This window comes from Eptatretus burgeri, chromosome 16 (genome assembly GCF_056783735.1).
Source record: "Eptatretus burgeri isolate ZD-2024b chromosome 16, Ebu_testis_v1, whole genome shotgun sequence".
NCBI lineage: Eukaryota > Metazoa > Chordata > Myxini > Myxiniformes > Myxinidae > Eptatretus > Eptatretus burgeri.
In genome coordinates this window covers 6867899-6873945 of record NC_140976.1, presented here as the reverse complement: position 1 = coordinate 6873945, position 6047 = coordinate 6867899, and the positions used below count along the sequence as shown (strand labels likewise).

The 6047-nt window shown below is 48.3% G+C and overlaps 1 protein-coding gene across 1 annotated transcript in view; it reads right to left on the bottom strand.

Annotated features, from left to right (window-relative positions):
- The window catches only part of LOC147010411 (cell adhesion molecule 2-like), a 97057-nt gene that overhangs the window by 26569 nt on the left and 64441 nt on the right, over positions 1–6047 (bottom strand). The window lies entirely within an intron of this gene.

The following is a 6047-nucleotide window of genomic DNA, read 5'->3' as shown; positions in this document are numbered from 1 at the left end:
TTCACAAGCATCAAACCGCATCATGGTATCCCATTATATTCTTTTTTATATGACGGTTTGAATTGGGAACGGTAATTTGTGGACACCCTGTATACAAATGAAAACAATCCGAATCGAATCCTACCGTTCAAAATATTCGAAAGTACCGATAAATATAACAGTGAGAAGTCGAAGAGTGAATTGTAAAGCAAATAGTCTCGCCAACCCCCCGCCCCCCAGCTCTGTCTGCGATATGTCCCCCCATATTTCCGCAGGGCGCTCAAGGTCCGCCAGTAACTCCCTTCTGGTAAAACCACCAAAATCACGAATCACTGCTCACCTTCACTCTTTCATTCCTCTTTTTCCCCACCTTTGGAACAAACTCCCACACTCTCTTCAATCCCATTCTTCCCTCCAGGTCTTCCAAACAGCTGTTCACCACCACCTCTTATCATCCCCCATCCAAATCCTCGATCTTTTCGACCGACGTTAATCCACCCCAAACTCACCTCCTTCAAATTCCCTGCTTTCCTTCCTGAAAGTCCCTGTAATGTCCATCTTATATACCCCGTGTTGCCCATGCCAACCCTCTCCCTTCCACAGATCTCCTAATATCTGTTCCCCACTGTTTTGTCCTTCCCACTCCCCCCCCTCTTGTCTCATGCCCCCCTTGCTGTGCATTGTGTGTCAGCTCTCATATGAGCCTCAACAAGGTATGCAAAAAAAAGGACAAAACAAGTTTACCCAACTCCTCAATATCAGTGAACAGAGAGGTCCTGCTACCTTCAGACTCTCTGATGGGAAAGTGTGGAATGCATTTCATCTAGCACCTGCATTTCAGACCTCAAATTAACTTTCTGCTGGAAGTACTGTTGTGGGCCGGGGTTCGGTGGTGATAGACGACCACGAGGTGGAGCAGTAGTGTCGTCTCCCACCGAACACCCGGAATTTATAGGTCGTCACCCTGGACAACTCCGGAGTCGACGGGTCACTTTGGGACCGTGATCGCCAATTCTCCGACAGCGTGGGGTAGGGATAATTGCCTAACTTCAATATACCTAAATACCCACGCCGTCAAATTACCGGGGAAGTCACACCCTCGAGGGACCTCGGGCGGAACGGGCCGTCTACCGAGCCCGATCCGGGTGTAAACTGAGCGGGGATTACCAAGATCCGTCGGTCCAAATGAACAATTTACTGGCCCGAACGGCCTTACTAATTCTCAAACCCGCACCATGCTCGGCCAATGAAGGAAAGCACAGAAAACGAGCTGGTACATTTAACAGGGGTTTATTTTACAACGATAATTGGAGAGGGGGAGACAGAGCAGAGTGAAACTGACTAAAAGCAATGCAGGTATGTACAAGGCACTTAAACAATTCTACTTACAGTGACACACACACACACACACACACACACACACACACACACACACACACACACACACACACACACACACACACACACACACACACACACACACACACACACGCACACACACGAAATGGACCTCGTGGGTCTATTTTCGGTAGAGCAGGGTATCTCCCCGCCTCGTGCGGTTTCACCGGACTCGCACTTGTGGAGCTCGGAGTCCGTGGACGGGAACAGGGATCCCAGCTCGAGTGCTCCAATGCCAAACACCACGGTGGGACTCGAACCCACGACCCAGACCAAGCCGCGCTCGCCACCAAGACCGCAGACCGCAATCGCCACGATCCTGCAGAACGCAATCGCCGCGATCATGCAGAAAGCACCCTTGTCTCCCCAACACTGGTCCAGACAACCATTCTACTCCTCTTTAGGTGGGAGGGCCTCTTCTCCTCCCACTCCCCTCCTGATTGGGCGAGGGGTTGTCGGATGACTCATGGTCACCTCCCGATTGGCTGGGGCGTGCCTGTCATGCTCGCCCTTCGCTCATTGGCTGGAGGAAACGGTCCATGCCCTTCCTTGGGACGGATCCTCGATCTGAGGAATTGGAGGCTCCGTCCACGCCTTCAGCCAAAAACACGTGGGCAATGGCGACCGGTCATGTGCGGGACGGTGGCGTTGTTGTAGTGGATGTAGTAGTAGTAGTAGTTGTTGTTGTTGTTGCTGTTGTTGTAAAAGATGTAATAAACCTGACAAAAAATAATTCGTAGCACACACATGTAATTCCCATTAGACAAAGGGGGGATGGATTCTAACTATTAACACATACTTATAGAAATAACTGAACTACGGGGACTCTGGCTGCTTGTCTGGCTGCATTACCTGCTTACTATTTTTTGTTGGGGGGAGGGGGGTGTTCATTTCCAGTTGTTATTTTCACGAAAAAGAGGAATATGTGGTATTGGGAGTCCATGAATATTAATGAGTACATGGCAATTACATGTTTTCGATGTTCTTTGTTGTTTTTTCATTATTCGTGGTTATTTTCAAGAAAAAGGGAATATGTGGTCTTGGGAGTTGCATGAATATTAATGAATGCACGATGAACCGGAACCGACGATGCGGAACCGAGAGTGACGTTAGCGGACTGTCGAGTGTGTGGAGCAGGAGATGCCATTAAAATCGGTTGAGCGAAAGATCCTTGGTGTGGGCTGTCTTTGCTACACAACAGCTGGATGAAACCTTTTGGTAGAAGCGTTGTAGTCGAAGGGTCTCCAACCTTCTCCTGCTGTCATAATGTCATTCCGTGTGACTTGTGGGCTTTTGAAGAAGCTATGGCACCGTGACCTGCTTCTCAAGCTATATAATGCTCTTCAAGACAGATGTATGGTACAAGTCATCAATGAGATCATCTCCAATCCCTGTTTTCGGGTGTTGATAAATGGACTACCTAGCCGGATCAGGACTCTTTAGAATAGTGTACCTCAAGGGTCTGTTCTTGCTATGGAGCTTTTCAAACTATACAAGCTATGGCACCTGCTGCCGGGGAAATGCACTCAAATTCAACTTCTTCAGAGATACTTGTTTTCCAATGCCGTACAATCTGGATGTGGTGTCGCATGCCAGTATGGCATGAGCAAAGAAAAGGTTATCACAGACATAATTCCCAAGCACTCCTTGAACCAGTTTAATCTTTCAGAATCTTGCTGTCCTCTGATTTTAACTTTGGTTCTGGTCTAAGGACGATGTCATAACATGTCTGTGATGCCTGATTGCAGAGGAGCATGAGTAGGTCAGTGTCTTCCCCCAACAAGAACAGTGTTTTTTCCATCTGCTGACGCAACAGTGGTTTGCACCATCAGGACATCGGCATCAGCCTCTGCATGCAATACTATTTCATTACCATGCTGTTCAAAAGTGGTCACTCAGCAGATTGATAAAACTTGTTTGTTCATCTTGGTGAGAAAGTCATCCTTCCTTGTCAAACAGACCATGTACCTGGTGAAATGCATGGCGACACTGATGCTCGATCTGACCCATTTACCATGTCTGACATCTTTGGTGGATGGCCCACTTTATGAGGCATCAAAGACTATAATGGCAGGTTCATATTTGTCTGCAACATACCAGGATGTAACAGCTACAGAATGCATCATAGGTCTCTCCACCATTCCATGGAATTCTGTGCAAGAGGGCATTGCCATCTCAGACTCTCAGGAGGGCATTGCCATCTAATGTACGTCATTCAGTGGCGAGACATGCCCAGATGGACCAGAAGGAAGTTGGATCCACATGGTATCTGCAAGTGTTTGTTTGTTGGCTCTGCAAGCAGTACATAAGTAATTTCAAAAAGTGCTGGTGGATAACTGCAAAGTTCACGTACGAAAACCTCATGCAGATGCCCATAAGCACATCCCTGCAGTAACCAGATGCTGGAACGGCAGTAGCAGATCGATGAACACAGTCTCAGTGCCGGTATGCATGGATGACTTTGCCTCGAGGGTCACAGCCTGGTCTTTTTTCTTGAATACATGATGCAACACTTTGTGGCCAACCATTACATCCAGTATCTTCTGCACAACACTGATGACATTGCAAACATTGACTGAGTCACTCTCACTAAGTAACTACAGTGTCAATGCTGTGTAGGCTCTAATCATTATTCAATGGTTGTTCACCTCTGCTCAATGGGGGCTTGACATTAGCTAAGTGAGTTGCTGGAATTCCTCCATTCCCCTCCCTCTTGTCAAGCCTCCTGTAGTCTTCAGTCTCCTGGTGAGGGCCTGTTCAATCACCCACTCTGTTGACAATCCAGCCCAATAACAGTTCAAATGATACACTACATGGAGGCCATTCTGGAAGTGCTGATGAACGTTGGGATGTTGTGCCGGTTTTGGACGGAAATTGTGACCAACAGCTTCAAGAGAAGGCAGTATATCATGCAACACCTGCAGGTACAAATTCTAATCATCAGTCGGCGGTACGTTCTGATTTGATAGATTTCTGCATAATATCAACCATGTCCATTTACTGCAGCCAAAGTTGTGATGTTCGAAGATATTTCATGGAGTCCTTTTCTTTCTTAATTTTGGAGTCTGTCCTCTGCAAGACATCTGTTGCAGAGGATAGACACCAAAATAGAGTGCACACTCTGTTAGGATCTCGACATCTCTAGTTCGTGGAGGTAAACCGTAGTGATATCCATGACCAATGGAATAAAGAATGTTTCAATGTTGCTGTATTGTTTGAAAGGTATTTTCCATACAAATCTAGTGATGCCTTAATATTGATGATCAGCTGAGAATTGATCAAGACAAGGCCATATTTCTAGTCCCTACCCCTAAATTTTGATTGACATTTTTTGTTTGCAATGCTCCCTCAAACTGGGGGCAAAATGGAAATGTTCCAATGCTTTGATTTTCCGAGACTTTTGGAATGTCATTCTTCATTATATTTGGAGGGAAAAATACTTGAATGGTTACTACTGCAATTTGTGGTGGGTTTATCACTAGATTTACTGAACTAACAACCCATGAATACCAATATAGCCTACAACCCACATATACTAGGTTAGCCTATAACTCAAACATGCCAGTTTAGCCTATATCCCTATAACACACATACACACACACACACACACACACACACACACACACACACACACACACACACACACACACACACACACACACACACACACATATATATATTGTTGCGAATTCGCGCCCGCCGGCGTGCGAACGGCCGCGTCACTCGAATCGCGACCGCGTCGCCCACCGGACGGACAATTCAGTAGTGACCCTCCGGGAACTATCGCCGGAGCCAGTCACGGGTGGGCCTTTCGACCTCACCACAATCGTGCCAATCGGCCACCCGCGTAGGATAGGGTTGTTTGCCAAACTCGACCAACCTAAGTACCCACGCGGATGGTAAACCGGGCGATCGTACCTCGCCGCAGGTCGACTCCGGACACGAACTGCTTAAGCGGTCCGTTCCGTGCTACAGTGATAACCGAGCGGTGTTATCGTCAGCCTTGATGGTTCCGATTAATTACCGGGCGTATTAAGCCCACTACGAACCCTTTACGTGAAGCAGGGTGGAGGGTCAATAAAGAAAAGACGAAGCGAAACGGGAAAACAGTTCACACAAAGCATATTTATTACGCGACACACGGAAAGCACACATATACAACCAAACAGTCAAAATGCACATATAGCAATCAAAACAAAAGCAACGACGACACAGAGTTACTACCGACTACGCGCACACACGGCAACACTTATACAGTTCTACTTTACAGACGGCGCCAACACACATTTACTCAAAAGCAAAGGAAAGAAGCCACCCTCATAGACAAGGGGGCAGACGGGCCTGTAGGCCAATATGCGCGCGTGACCTGAAGGAGCGGCCAGGCCCGCGAGACCCGGGGGGGGGGGGTCCCACCCGCGTCCTCGTGACGCGTTGGCGGACGAGGGGCAGATGTGGCCGCGTGGCTGTGCCCCGACTCCATGCTCCTTGGCGGGTTTCGTTGGCACGACGTTTGGAGTGGGGTGGGAACGGGGCCCCCTTGTTGCACTATCTCAGCGCGGGGGAAAGGGGGAATTGTTGATGCCCTGGGGGAGGGAGAATGGCTGGCTGGCTTGGGTCCCGCGACGAGCGATCCCACACCGTGACCTCGTCGCCGACCGCCGTCCTTCTCG